Source organism: Myotis myotis, unplaced genomic scaffold, assembly GCF_014108235.1.
Source record: "Myotis myotis isolate mMyoMyo1 unplaced genomic scaffold, mMyoMyo1.p scaffold_m19_p_16, whole genome shotgun sequence".
Lineage (NCBI taxonomy): Eukaryota > Metazoa > Chordata > Mammalia > Chiroptera > Vespertilionidae > Myotis > Myotis myotis.
In genome coordinates this window covers 12235684-12251829 of record NW_023416320.1, presented here as the reverse complement: position 1 = coordinate 12251829, position 16146 = coordinate 12235684, and the positions used below count along the sequence as shown (strand labels likewise).

The 16146-nt window shown below is 43.6% G+C and overlaps 1 pseudogene; it reads right to left on the bottom strand.

The window, feature by feature from the left end:
- Positions 1-2394: 2394 nt before the first annotated feature.
- Positions 2395-16146, bottom strand: part of LOC118670693 — a 33848-nt pseudogene continuing 20096 nt past the window's right edge.

Here is a 16146-nt window from a genome sequence, read left to right as displayed (position 1 = left end):
TTTGTATCCCCAGAGCATGCCTGGCCCAGAGCAAAAGGTGAGCAAATGTACTGAACTCATGAACAAACATGACTGGCTGGACTCGGAAGCACAGAGGGTGGAGGTGCTGTGCCAGGGCTCTGTTAAGAAGTCGGCGACAGGAAAGTGTCTGGAACCAGGTGTCAGGGCCGTGGGAGCCGAGCGTGGCCGGGAGACGGCTGGAGAAAGGGAGAGGGAGAGCAGGGACATTGGAGCCTTTCACTGCATCCAGGATTACGTTCCATTAACCCCCAAAAGGCAACTCAATTCCGTTTTCTCTTTCGTCCTTTAGACGAGATCGGGCGCGTTCAGGGTGGTATGGCCGTAGACCTCTTTCGTCCTTTAAATTCAAGTTCTATTAGCAAAAGCTGCTGCCCGCAGCATGAGTCCTGATTTAGAGGGGAGGGGGAGGGCTCTTTTTGTGCAGATGAAGGAAAAACACAAGAGTAGGCAGCCCCGCTGACGTTGCTGGCTGGGCAGCAGAACAAAGGTCTGACTGGGCTGGTGTGTAGCCAGGCCAAAGATAACGTAGGGAGGACAGCATGGGGAAAGAAAGGCCCTGTGCAGGGCCCCAAACTCGGTCACTCTGCAATGCAAGCCGGGTCTGTGACCCATTTTAACTGCAGGTTGTCGTGTGTGCCAGGGTCGAATCCGGGCAGAGCTGGTGGCTGTTTTTGGAATTGGAGTCAAGCTGGGTGTGTCTGGTACGAGGCTTCTCTCGGTGTGTGGTTTCTCCAGCGAGTAGTTTGATTCTGGTTACTGGACTGCAGAAGAGACTGGGTCTCGCCTGCTCAGGTTGGAACATATAACCCCCGTCAGACGTGGGGCAAATGCAATTAGCCTTTTAAACGTCGCCATGCGCGCTGTGTGAGCTTCTGAATATTTATGTCAGTGTCACACAGGGCACCTGTTTCCAAAGCGGGCAGAAACTTAAGCTCCTGGACCTGTGACCGCAAATGACACTGGACGTGGGGATCGGCAATGTCTAACTTTAAAGGTTAAACAGGAGCCAACGTGTGATAGAAAGGTTTGGCTTCATGACTTTCGTAGTGGTGCTGACTTTTCCTTCTGTTTATTTTTTAAATAGTCTCCTACAGAGAAAATGCAAGTCCCGGTTTTAAAAAGCTATCGTTATGACTGCGTATTTCCACTCCCTTCAAACCTGTAAAACACTTCTTAAATCTGAAGAGCGTGTTCCTGCAAAATAACCTCGATTAAGAGGAACCTTAATTTTGTTGGTGTTGAAAAAGAGGCCACTGAAGGTGCCTAATGTTATATACATAGCATTTTATACACTGAGGATACACTGTTTGGGGGGCAGCGTCAGATGAGAGCATGCACGTAACAGAAGCCCACTTTCATGTTTGTGTAATTGTAATTTTATAAGCAGCATAAAAATGCAATAAAATTGTACTGCCACTAGGTTTTCATTCATTTTAAAACCTCTAAGAAGTCAGATGGCTCCTGCACTGCCCGTGTTTCTGGAATGTTGCTTAACAAAATTAATACTAAAAGTTCACTATTTCCAACTGTCATAAAGCAAAGTTCTTGGCACGTTGCTGTCACCAACTTCTCTTATCAGGAGAGATCTACTGGCACAGAATTTACAATTTCACTCTTAGACATTCTAGACATTTGCCTAACCGTCATGTACCTACATTAAATCCTTCTGAAAAGAAAAAAACTGAAAACTAGGTCAAAATTTCCTTTAAAATCCTTTGAAATTGCCCTAGCTGGTTTGGCTCAGTGGATAGAACGTCGACCTTCGGACTCAAGTGTCCCGGGTTTGATTCCAGTCAAAGGCACATGCCCGGGATGTGGGCTCGATCCCCAGTGGGGGGGGGGGGGGGGGCGTGCAGGAGGCAGCCGATCAATGATTCCCTTTCATCATTGATGTTTTTATCTCTCTCTCTCTCTCCCTCTCTGAAATCAATAAAAAATTCATTTAAAATATCCTTTGAAAATGAATCCTAACACATATCAAAGACCACATTTTTTTTCAAATTGGAACCATTGACCTTAATAATTTCCTAATATAAAATTTTTTAAAAGGTTTAATTAACAATGAGAATTCTACAGCTCCTCTTAAATATTAATCCTGCCAGGTTTCTTAAAAGAAGGTTGGTCAGTAATCAATTTTTATTGAACTTGATTTCAATATTGACAAGATGACTAATAGAAGTTGTTTATAAATCACTTTAATCTTCTTGAAATAAAAAGAACACGTGAATTTTTTTAAAAAGTAAACATGGCCATATACCTCATAGCATCATCTATACAGCCACAAATGTCCCAAACTTTCTGAAATAATCTCGATTCAAGTAATTTTATTTTTTCCACTGATAGCAATTGGTAAAATGTATAGCTAAACGAGATTTAAATTTTATGAACTTACTTTCTCACAAAACCAAATTCAGCAAGAACCCTCAGTGAGACCATATTTTTATTTTAGCTTGGACAATGTTGTCACTGTGACCGTGAACCGTTCATGAGAACTACATTATCAGCGCTGGTGGGATCTTACTAATTTCTGCCTGTTTCTCTGAGAGAATGCCAAGCAAAGAGGGTAGGCAACATCTCCTTTGCAATGGATGGCACCTTGACTTTGGACAGGACTACTCCTCCAATCCTGGAGTCAACTGAAGCAATGGGCAGAGGAGGCCCTCAGGCCTCAGGACCTGGGCACCAGGCCCAGCCCAGGCTCCAGGCGAACAAGTGAGCTCCTACATCCGTGTCTGTCTGCTTGTAAAATGGGCCAGATAATACTTTTCTCCTCCTTGGATTTTTGCAGGATCGCATGCAATGTCTGTGCAACTGGCCAGGGAACCACCAAGGGGCTGTCGGTTGTGAGCCACGCTGGGAGCCAGGCATCCTGGGCCTGAGGACCTGAGGAACCTGCACAGGTGAGCAGGACTGAGAAGCCACAGCCAGAGAAGAGCCTGAGCCTCCGCAGCTTCCTCAGCTGCAGGAGAGCTGGAGACAGTGATGTGGGCCGAGGCACCCAAGGACCATTAGCTGGAGGGCCTGCCGCCTCTGCCCAGACTGAGCATCAGGAGTGAGCTATGTGGACTGATATCAGAGAGGAGGGGAAGAGAGAGAGAGAGAGAAACATCAATGATGACAGAGAATCACTGATCAATTGCCTCCTGCTCACCCCACAGTGGGGATGGAGCCTGCAACCCAGGTGGGATCGAACCGTGACCTCTTGGTTCATAGGTTGACACTCAACCACTGAGCCACGCCAGCCAGGCAGCTGTGTGGAGCTCTTGAAGACAGCCATTGACTCTGCTGGGGGAGAGGTTCTGTGGGATCCCCAGAAACAGCACCCAGGGCTATGAACGGTAAAATACTAAGATGTCCCCTCCTCTTCTTCTTTCGTAAATTCACATTACTGAATAAAAAGTAAATAGCAACATTCATTCTCTGTTTCCATCCACTCTTTCCCCAGTTCTCACCCCTGTCTTTAGAAACCTTTCTGTTGATTGGGAAATGTTCCTAGTTATAATCCCGAGCTCTAGTTATACAAATGAAAGGAAGTCTTGTGATCAGATTGGCTATGCACCTGTATACACCTGCATACAATTAAAACCTGCTCTTGTTGAACCGACAGTAGATCTGTAGAACATGGAGTATGTAGCAATTGTCTGAACACAATGTAACCTTGGATACCAGGCAACTCAACTTTCTCAGTCTTGTTGCTAAGGCAACAAGACAGAGGTGGGTGTGGGGGAGCCCAGTGTAGCTATCTATATACTGTGCTGCCAGTAGGAGGAAATGGGGTGGAGGGACAGGAAGGACCTTGGGTGCTCCAAGGCCTCATCTGAAAAGGCTGCAGGGACAGTACCTGGCCCTGTGTCACCATTGGCCAGGGAACCTCTAAGTGGTACCCTATTATATACACTTTATTTTACCCTTCTATGACAGGCATCCAACACAGGAAAGCTCTCTACACATGTGCTACTTTGTCCCCAGAACTTGCTTCCCCGATTCGACTGGCTGGCCCATCGCTGACCACTGCTCTCCCCTCCCTCTTAAATCCCTGTTGTCTCTTCGACAGGCAAGGTCTCTGGCTGTCCCCAAGTATGCCTCTCCCAGCCTTACTTCCACGTTATATTTTATAGAACAAACAGTAAATGTGGTTTCATCTTTGTTGGGTTTATGTCTGTTTTCCGATGTGAATTTAGAAGAACACGAGTCCTGTGAGATGTTTCTCACCAAACAGAGCTGGAAATCCAATTTGGAAAATATTGCGCACCATAACTCCCCTTAGAGACTCACAGAGCAGACTTTCATCTCAAGGCGCTGAGAGATCCTACCATTTAAGTTTTGTTTAGCCCACCTCTTCTCGTATTTTGCTAGCCAGATATCGTTAGAAATGTTGTGTTAACTCCTAACATTCTTCAGAGCAAGTACCCCATAGAGCGTGCTTTGAAACACGCAGATTTAAAGTAGAGCAGAGCATGACCAGTGAATTTTAAGCAAATCTTTTACTGACTCTGCTATTGGCATAAGAATGCAACTTCAAATGATTTGAAGCAGATTAGGAATGTTCTGTTACCTTCTGCTCAGATGAAAGCAGATGCCTTTTATGTGCAAATGGATATGAACCCATCACTTTCATTCTTTTTCTTAAACCCCACAGCTCCCAGTGTTCTTCGCGCAATAATCATGCAGAAGGCCAACTGAGACGAGGACGGACGAAGCAATTCCGGGGATTCGCTCTCAGGGAATCTGCATGAGAAAAGCAGAAACCTTTCCCAAGGTTTTTTCCCCCTCAATTTTCTTTTCCACCTGTAGGCGCACCCCCAACCAACACATCTTCCTCACTAAAGACAGCTCTGGAGATGGTCCGAACTTCTATCATCTCATCCTCACGATAACTGAGGGTCATAAAAAAACTCAAAAGGTATTAAGGTTTTTAGGTATTTTAGGTAATGGCTAAAAATATGCAATTGAGGTTGAGTACAGCTGGGAGACAGTGGTTACATTTGTGATGACGGCCTCGAGACTGTTCAAAGAGGTGGCCTGGTCTCCTCCATCACTGCTTTCCTCTCTCCAAAGCTCAGAGGAATATGGAGCCAAGGGGATAAAGAGACGGAGCTGTTCAAGGTAAGGGTCACAAAGGATGTCTTTACCCTTCTTGTCCCCAGAGTGAAGCCATTCATAATACAGTTTTGAACACTGTATGTGCCAAGTAGGGGGTAAAGAGTTTAATATACATTATCTCATTTAATACACAAAAAAGCCTGAGAATATTATTTATTACCTGTTGCAAATGAGGAAGCTGAGATTCAGAAGCTGACCGAAGGCCATAAATGTGGTAAACTGGCAGAGTCCCTGTATCCTTTTACCAGGAAGCCACGCGGTCTCACGTCACCTTGGCGCGTGCAGCCAGCCCACCCGCTTTGTCCCAGAGTGACATGGGAGTGTGGCAGGTGTGTCCAAGGCCTCGCGTCCACAGCCAGATGTGCTGATCTGTGTCAATCGACGACCACAACTTGAGACTCGGGCACCTGAATCTGGGAGGAGACAGGAGGTCAGTTAGCATCTCTAGAGACTTGTGAGCAGTTTTCAAAGTATCCGAATAGGTGCTAGGGGGGAGAAAAATGCATTTGTCTCTGCATTTGACTCATGTGTTCATGTTGTAGTAGCCTAAATAAATTACATTTTAAATCAGTGAGGGTCTTTAATTTAAAAAAAAATATGAGAGGAAAGGCTTATCTTTATTGGACTAACAATTGGATAATAATTAACTATTATTAAGAATAAAGGAGAAACCTTAATACCTTTAGAGTTTTTTTATGAACCTCAGTTATCGTGAGGATGAGATGATAGAAGTTCGGACCATCTCCAGCGCTGTCTTTAGTGAGGAAGATGTGTAGGTTGAGTTGGGGGTGGGCCTACAGGTGGAAAAGAAAATTGAGAGGAAAAACCTTGGGAAAGCAGTAGTTCCCAGACTACTTATTTCTTTACCTTCAACTGCTGTGGTAGAGCCAGGGCTGAGTCATTCTAGAAAGGGCACACGCTCCATACCCATCTGTTTAATGTGCCTACCATCTCACTCTGCTTGGGAGTATTGTTAACTGTGCATATGTCTGACACCCCCACTTTTTCATACTTCCACATTCGACTTACATAAGCAATGGTATGGGAGGGTCTGAAATCAGACTGATCTGAATTCCATTTGGCTTTGGATAAATTGCTTCAATTCTATGAGCCTGTTTTGTCACCTGTAAAATTGGGATAATAATAGTCCCTTCTCAAAAAGCTGTGAAGTTTAAAGGGGATCGTGCATATAAACTTCTTAGTGCAATGTCTGGCCCATGGGAAGTACTCAAAACATGATAGTTTCCCTTCTTAAGAAAAAAGCTTTTTATAATGAATAAAAATGTAATAACTCTTTGTAAAGTGTTTTATGCATATTTTTAACTAAATTTACTGGGGTCACATTGATTAATAAACTTTCATAGGTTTCAAGTGTACAATCCTATGACACAGCATCTGTATATTGCACTGTGCATTTACTGCCCAAAGCCAAGTCTTCTTTTGCCACCATATGTTGGACCCCCTTGGCCCTTTACTACTCCTCCACCCGCTTCCCTCTGGTAACCACCATACGTTGTCTGTCTCTGTGAGTTTTTGTCTGATTCTTTTCCTTGTTTTACCCAGCGACCCCTTTTCTGGGTATCTACCTGAAAAATCTGAAAACATTTATTCATATCCCTATGTTCATTGCAGCATTATTCACAGTGGCCAAGGCATGAAAACGACCAGAGAGTCCCTCAATAGATGATTGGCTGAAGAAGATGTGGTACCTATATACAGTGGAATACTACTCAGTCATAAGAAAGGATGAAATGCTGGGTGGATCTTGAGAATATAATGCTAAGGGAAGTATGACAGAAAAAGTCAAGAACCCTGTGATTGCACTCATATGTGGGATTTATGCATATTATCTTAATCCTAATATACAGCCCTGCAATTAGGAGACAGGTTTCCAAGGACAAGTTGACATTCTTTTACAATTATGATGAAAGACTAATTGATAAATCTGTCTGGAAGGTAATACGGTAACAGGGATCAAAGACATAACCTCTGACCCTGTAGGGCATGCATGCAAAGATGTATATGCAAAAAGGCCCATCAAATCTTGTTAATTACACTGAATTTTAAAAATCCAGCTAAGTGTCTAACAAATGGTAAATAAATGTTGGTACATCCATACAACATGAATGAGGAACCTTTTAGTTGCCAATTATATATCTCAGCTCATGCTAGCTTAAGTCAAAAAGAGGACCTTCTGGAGTAACCAGGAGGGGCAGGCCTAACTCAGATGCTACTGCTCTCTAAAGCTTTCTCTGACCCACCAGGCAAGATGAATCACTCCTCTCTGTGCTGCCAGAGTAGACTTTTTCTATTTTTCTGTCTCTAATGCCTAAAACAGTGCCCAACCCCAGCTAAGAACTTAGCAAATGAATCAATCAATGATTTTATGTGAGGGGTCCAAAGGAAGCAGAGTGGTCTAGCGAAAAGAGACTTGAAGGCAAAGAGTCTTGGTGTAGGACCTACTGCCACTGCTTACTAGCTATGTTACCTTAGGCAAGCCACTCAAACAACCTGAGGTTCAGGTCTCCTCGTGTAAAAGTATAGTTATAGTAGCCACCTGAACCAATAACTGTGAGGAATGAAGAAGATTATATATATATATATACTTATATATATTTATATATATATATAAATTTGCAAACCGAATCCAGCAATACATTAAAAAGATCATATACCATGATCAAGTGTGATTTATTCCTGAAATGCTGGGTTGGCATAATATCTGCAAATCAATTAATATACACCACATAAACAAAATGAATGATACGCCCATATCAATAGATAACATAAAAAGCTTTTGACAAAATCCAGCACCATGGTTTAGTGGAGGAGACAACAACATTTACTGCGGCAAGTTGTTAAATAGAGAAAATGCAGGGCTCTGTCTGACACAGACTTGGAGGACAAAGAAACGGGATATAGTCTGTGGTTGAAACCAGGAGACGGAAGCAAAGGGAGAAGAGTGATGAGCCTAGGCAAAGGACAGAATCCTGGGAAACAGGAACATTCCCTGGGGTGCTTAAGAGTAAGGGGATAAGCAGGTGAGAAAGAGTAGGCGATACTGGAGATGAGGAAGGGGCAGGAGGGAAAGGGGGGCCAGGAGGAAGGAGAGAAAACAAGTTGCCTTATGCCACTGACCAAGGATTATAGGAGCGAGAGGCTAGGAAGTAAGTGGCTAATCATTGTTCAAGTTGTTTTGGAGCTGAAACAGCCTAAGCTGTGTTAGGTAGTGTCTGGCTTGGCATGAACAGTGCCACGAACTCCCAGAAGCTCTACGTGGGGGTGCTGGAGGCTGCTCTGGGCAAAGGCTGCCTCCACGAATGCCCAGGAGGGACATTCCTTCTTCAAGTCCCTAAGGAGCTCGGCATTCAGCTGTGCTGGCTGCTTTGTTTTCTCACCTGCAGCCCTCTGTTTCCTTGAAGCTGGTTGGTTTATACTAATTTCGCCCTTATTCCTTGCTTCTTATAGAATGTCACAGAGTCACCCCATTGGGGCCCAATGTTTCATGAAGCTACCCCCAGCCAGAGCCTATCATCCATGTAGCCAGATGCTTATATATATATATATAAGTCAATGAAACCGTGCTCTTGTGGCACTGACGGCCTGCCTGTCGGAAAGGCTTCTTTGCTCAGAGCAGACTCACCTTCACACTGGGTCCTATCCAGGCTGATGCTATAGGTGCCTGCCCTTCCTGAGCAGCTGTGGCAGAGAACGGGAGGGCATCCCAGAACCTGCGGGGGCACAGGCGATGTCACAGTTGGGTTAGACACTCGTCATAAAGATGTAAGGAAAAGATATTCAATCCTGGATAACTAAAACGTACCTTTGGTAAAAACAAGAAGTTGAGCTCTGGCTGCTTTGGCTCAGTGGATAGAGCGTCCACCTGTGGACTGAAGGGACCCAGGTTCAATTCTAGTCAAGGGCAAATCCCTGGGTTGTGGACTCAATCCCCAGTAGGGGGCGTGCAAGAGGCAGCCGACAGCTGATCAATGATTCTCTCCCATTAGTGATGTTTCTCTCCCCCACCACCCCCCGCTCCTTCCTCTCTGAAATCAATAAAAATATATTTTAAAAACAAACCAAAAAAAACCCAAAAAACCCAAGAAGTTGATTCTCAATAATGAGGCCATGGTGGGGATGTGGGAGAGAACCAGTGTCTGGGGAGATACATTTAGGGAGGTGCAAGAATTTCTTTGCAGCCAGGTAGCTTCTTGTAGTAGAGTGTGCACTCTGCTACCCGTGCCCTCTTCTATCGCATTCATGGTTCTTTATAAATACTGATGCCCTAGATAGCCTCATGAATATTTGCCTATGTCATCATTCTTCAACCAGGGTTTTGGAGTGAGTCATCACTTTGGTTGGTACAGTTCGGGATTTCATGTGCAAGATTCCTTAGTGAGAAGCAATCAGATGGGCTCCCCTCCAACCAGTATGCCGAAATTCTTTTTTTTCTTTTCTTTTTTATTTTATTTTATTTATTTATTTATTTTTTTAAATATATTTTATTAATTTTTTACAGAGAGGAAGGGAGAGAGATAGAGAGCTAGAAACATCGATGAGAGATAAACATCGATCAGCTGCCTCCTGCACACCTCCTACTGGGGATGTGCCTGCAACCAAGGTACATGCCCTTGACCGGAATCTAACCTAGGACCTTTCAGTCCGCAGGCCGACGCTCTATCCACTGAGCCAAACCGGTTATGGCTTCTTTTCTTTTTTAATATATTTTTATTTCAGAGAGGAAGGAAGGGGGTGAGAGAAATAGAAACATTGATGATGAGAATCATTGATTGGCTGCCTCCTGCATGCCCCTACTGGGGATTGAGCCTGCAACCTGGGCATGTGCTCTTGACCGGAATCAAACCCAGGACCCTTCAGTCTGCGACGCTCTAGCCACTGAGCCAAACCGGCTAGGGCCAGTATGCTGAAATTCTTAAAGCATCAATATTTGTTTGGGGCATCTTAATATTATTATATTTTCTCATTTTGTTTGATTCTTCTTTACATCTCAAACTAAGAAATCTCCCTACCCTGGCTTTTAAGGGAACTGAGTTACAAAGCTTGAATGCTCAGAGATTCCTGGGCCGCAAAGGCAGAAACCGTTCATGCTCTGCAGCAGAAAAAAGTGAAAACGGCATGTCTATGCCCTCGTCTCAGTCCCCGGGCCTGTGAGTGGGCGGACTGACAAAGCCCCACGTGCCCTGGCTCCACGTCCCTGGGTTCTGGACCCCATGCCAGGGCTAACATCCTGAAACTGAAGCGGCCTGTTCTTTCTTTCTGAAACAGCGGCTAAGTCAGGCGTTCACAATCAGTGATCCTACCCGGCTGCTGCCCCACATCCTGTTTGCCTACATACAAACAAGCCTTCTTTGATGAGCAAACGCTCTTTGCTACTTCATGTTCTTGCCGTTGAAATGAATGATGGTAACACAGGATGTTAGTCTTGTGCGGCAGTCCTCTCTCTAGCTAGCTGGGTCTCTCTATCACATTTAAACGTTAGGAAGTCACAGAGAAATGTGAATAGCAACTATATGGGAAAAATAGGTCAGAGAGATACAGACTTTGGAGCTGAGCAGAGCTGAAATTCCTGTTTTCCAAGAAGACAAAGGTGAAATGATAAGCCCCAAATCATAGGGCTGCATTTCATGGCAAAGTGGAAACTAGGAAATAAATAAATAAATAAAATAGCTCAATATTACTTTTAATGTAATTATTACAAAAACAACATATGCACGTGATTTTTTAATAAATTCAAATAGACTAAAGGGTGTAAAATAAAAATAAATATATTCTTCTACTAAAAAGAAAAATGGAAACTAGGACTTTTGATTTCAAAGCCAGTGCTCTTTCCACAACATTCACCAACGAATAGTGAGAGACTTGGGGAGTCTGTTGAAAACATCACCAGAGGTCCCAGGGTCAGTTCTTTCATTCCTCAAGTTCATATATAATCTAACTCTAACCATCCAATTCATCTATATGTCTCTTTGATAAGGGTTTGGCTAGAAAAAAAAACACACATAATTTTTAGGAGTGTGTTGGATGACTTAACAAAATGTACAAATTTCAACCACGCAAAACATAAATAATGCAATACGAGCCACACTTTTGTGGCCCGGGTGTGTTGTCCTTATCTCTGTTACTGTTTGGTGAGAATGCACAGTTCAGGAGGGCAGGGATTACACCGTTCTTTTCCACGGCTTCCTCAGCGTCAACCAGAGTGACGAGAATAGAGTTAGCACTCAGGACATATTTGTTGAGTATAAGACTGTGATGGAATATTGTTAAAAACTTAGAAGTGAATGTTATATGACACAAAGGACGGATATTCTTGGGATGATATGATTGTCAGGCTTTTTAAAATCTTCAAATGCCTTTATATCACATTGCTGACCTAAAAAACTTATTTACTCCTATTATTATTTTTTTACACTACATCATAAATTCCATAAGGTTAAGAACTATTTCTGTGTTATTCACCTCTGTGTCCCCATGACTGAGCCCAAGGCTTGGCACAGGCTAGGCACTCCACAAATAACGGCTGCAGTGTTTCTTTTTTACAATGCAACACGAGCATTTGCCAAGTCGCCATTTTGTGATTGTCAACAAGATTTGCAGCTCTTGCCTCAGAACACTGGCTGGTTTCAAGGCTCCATAGCTAGCTTTAACTCTTCGATGGCAAAGACATATGACAAGCCACTTAACTTGGGGCCAGATGAGCTCTTAACATTTATAAATACAATAATAATCAGAGTGCCAATGAGCACATCAGTCAGCTTGACTATGGGACTGAAGAAATAAGAGTTCCATGAACTCTCAAAGAATCAGTAAACCTCCCTCTCACTAAGAGAAAAAAACTAACTTTGGCAGCTCTCTCACCAACTCTACTTTCTCATCTAAGGGGAAAATGTTTTCCAAAGTATTTGTTCTGTTGAGAGCTTACAGATGGCAATGACTTAAAAGCCTTTTTAATACTGGTAGCACAGTGCATGATCCTAACCGAATCCCACATGGCATCAGTTGACTAGACTTGAAAGCTTGGAAGCTCCCAGAAGTACGTGCCAAATGCCTGTCAATTACATTCTGAAACAGTAGGCAAAGATGTGGGTGGGAAAGGTGCCTAGATACAGGGATGACATGGAGAAAAGTACCTCGACAGGAAGGAACAAGGATTGTGTGGTTGACATGAAACAGACCAGTATAAACAAAACACTTTCTGAACAAGAGAGAAGACGAGGTATATGCATTGGGTTCATGACTTCCTACCAAAGGCCTTGAATTCCCTGGGAGTGAGTTAGCTATTGCTGTCTCACAAACCACCATAAAACTCAGTGCTCAAACCAATAAGCATTTATTATTGCCCTCCATCGTAATCTTGCTGAGTTCTTTTGGTCTTGGCTGGGCTCGCGCATACCTCTGCAGTCTCCTGTGGCTTGGGGAGGCAGCTCTGGTCATGGGATCCTTCTCACATGTGTGGTCATTGCCTCCCTGTATGGTTATGCAGGAGTTAGCACTCTCGGCCTGATGCTGCTCTTTAGAAGGATCTGCTGGCAGCGCTGGCCCTGGGCTCACATCCGGGAACTTGGACTTTGTAATGCTATGTTATTAACTGTACTCGTTTTCTATTGCAGATGTGATCAATTACCACACATTTAGTGGCATAAAAGAACACGTATTTATTGTGTTCCAGTGCTAGAGACCAGAAGTCTAAAATGGGTCAGCAAGTCTGTATTCCTTCTGGGCTCTAGAGAATAATCCATTTCTTTGCCTTTCCAAGCTTCTAAAGGCCATCTGCATTCCTTAGCCCCTTCCTTCGTCTTCAAAACCAGCAGCATAGCAACTTCAAATCCATACTTCTCCTCCCCCTCCCGCCTGCTTTTGCATCATCTGTCTTTAACTCTGATCCCAGATAATTCAGGAAAATCTTCCCATTTCAAGATCTTCAACTTAATCACATCTGCACTGTCCCCTTTGCCGTGCATGGTATCACAATAACAGGTTCTGGGCATTAGGACATAGACATATGCAGGTGATGAGGGAGAACAACATGGATTCACAAGCAGGAAATCCTAGAGATGAAGCGAAGTTAGAAAGCTATAGTCAATTATTCAAAATGCAATAACCAGCTAGAAAACTAAGTAATCTAATTGAGACTATTTAAAAGCTATGTTAATCAAGACCTGTTTGGGTAAAGCTTGTGGTATTTATACTTATTCACTCAATATTTCCTTTCTATCCTTAATTTAAATTTTTATTGTTGAAAGTATTACATATGTCCCTCTTCTTCCCCACTGACCCCTTCTTTTCTTGAGTGTGTACTGCATGCTGGGACTACAACAGTAAATGAAACAGACATGTTTCTGTCTCGATGGAGCTTACCTTCTAGTTGGGTGTTTCGAAAAAGGACACATTTAAGCTGAGCCACAGAGACTTGCTGGTAGAAAGAGGCAGTTCTACAGAAGAGAGGGAGTTTCAAGAAGAAATGGCGTGCACAGAGCTCTCGGACTGGGGAGAATGTGGTTCTCTGTAAGTGCAGTCAAAGACCAGTGTGACTGAAATGTGGAGAATGAGAGGAAGCTTGTACGTAATGTGGCAAAGAAGGTAAACAGATGCCAGTCCATGCAGCATTCCATGAGTCTCAATGTCATTCTAAGCATAACTGTAAGTCACTGAAAGGGTTCTCGGTTTCAAAATAACTCTAGTGTTGAGCAGCAAGAGTGCAAGTGGGAAAATTAGAGACTTGCTACTGCTCAGTGTGGTTCAAAGACCAACAGCATCAGATAGACCAGAGCTTTTTGGAAATGCAGAATATGGCCCCCTCCCCAAATCTAGAATCAGAATCTGCATTCTAAAAAAATCCTCAAGTGATTCATTTGTACATTAAAGTTTGAGAATCACTGAACTGGAAAACCATGGTAGCTTAATCTACGTAGTGGCCGAGGAGATGGAAGAGAGAATGTCTTAGTCATAGGCTTCAGAATTTGTGTTGGGATTAAAAGCTGTTATAAAAGGACCATTGTATTAAAAACAACATAGAAAAGCTGCCAAGTTCTTTGGCGTGTGGCTGGTTGGTATGAAATCCTTGCTAGATGCTGATGCTCAAGCTGTTGACGTACTAACTGCCTACTTTGACAACTGTCAGAGAAACATGGTGGGGTAAGGTGGTGCTTTTAAGAAATCGTTCATAGACTTCTGTAAAATGCAAGATAAGTTAAAGTCATTTTAACATAAAAAACAAACCTGGTATAAAGAGGACAATGTTCAAGACACACAGAGATGTCAGTTAGATGTAGGTGTGGAACGCTAGTCTGCAATGTCAGAGACGTTTTTCAGGCAGAAGTCCAGTACCCTGGAGAGCTCCCACAAAACAATGGTTTTCTGAAGATGAAAGTCTAGGATCTATAGAAAGATGCCTTTTAGACTCAAAACCTTGAAGTCATCCTTGACTGTATAGTCTTTGGGGGTAGGGGGAGCATCTGTTATTTATTTATTGAATTTATTGGGGTGACATCTATAGCCTATCTAATAATAGACAAACATGGTAATTGACCGTACCTTTGCTACGCCTCCCATGGCTAATCAGCAAGATATGCAAATTAACCACCAACAAAGATGGTGGTTAATTTGCATACGTAGGCACAAAACGGCAGAGCAAAGACTGAAGGCAGCTCCAGCTGGAGCAGAGAAAGCTTGAAGGTGGCTCCGGCTGGAGCGAAGGCCTGGGTCCCGGGTGCTGGAGGAAAACCAGTGCCGGCAGCCAGGGGAAGGGAAGGCCTATTGCATGAATCTTTTCGTGCAACAGGCCTCTAGTATATATATAAAAGCCTAAGTGATTGTTTGACTGGTAGCTGTGATGCACATTGACCAGCAGGGGGCAGATGCTCAACGCACAGGCATGGAAACATGGAACAGACTGATGAATCTCAGAGGGAAGAGGAAGGAGGAGAGGGCAGGAAGAGATTAACCAAAGATCTTATATGTATACTAGAGGCCTGGTGCATGGATTTGTGCACCAGAAGGGTCCCTTGGCCTGGCCTGCGCCCTCTCGCAATCCGGGACCCCTTGGGGGATGTCAGACTGCCGGTTTTGGCCCGATCCCCACAGGCCAGGCTGATGGACCCCACTGGTGCATGAATCCGTGCACCGGGCCTCTAGTTGGTTAATAAAATTTTATAAGTATCAGGTGTATAATTCTATAATACATCATCTGTATATTTTATTGTATGTTCACCACCCCACTTGACCATATATGCCTAGTGAAGCTCTGATGATCACTGAATTAAGCTCTATGATTCCTGGGAATCATCTTCAATACCCAAGGAGCTTTCTGTTCCACATGACAGAATGACCATGATATCTGATCTGACTTGCATACTCCAGTGAAACTATAATCCTGAAGGAGGCCAGAAGGCTGAAATGAGGTAGAGGTGAGAGGAAGATACCCTTCTTGATACTACCTGCCCTCAACAACCCTCTCACTCCTGGATCAGAAGTTGGAGTTTGGCCCAGGTTCAGGAGTTCTACCCCAAAACAGAAGCTGTCAGAGCACTAACTACAACTCTGAAAATAAAGAAAAGGTCAGATGTGGGAAGACTCTGAAGGACAATCTGTAGAACATGGTAAAGGATAGGAGGAAGGAGAGTGTGGAGCACCAGATCCCTGATTGCTGCCAGGGTCCTCCTGCTGGTCCCAGCTGTCCTGCCTACATGCAAATACACAAAGTTCCATGAAAATCCCCTGACCCTATGAGATACCACCATGCCACTCCCATGGAAATGATTGAAATGAGGATGTAGAGCAATTAAATTTCACACATTGTTGGTGAGAATGTAAAATGGTATATCCATTGTGGGCAAAGATCTGACAGTGTCTTATGAAGTGAAACATACATTTACTGTACGACCAGCAATCAAACTCCTAGGTAAAACATACTTCCAAAAGCAGACTTTTACAGGAATCTTTATGGCAGCTTTGTTTATAATTCCCAAAAAAGGTAGAAACAATCCAAATTTCCCTCAACTA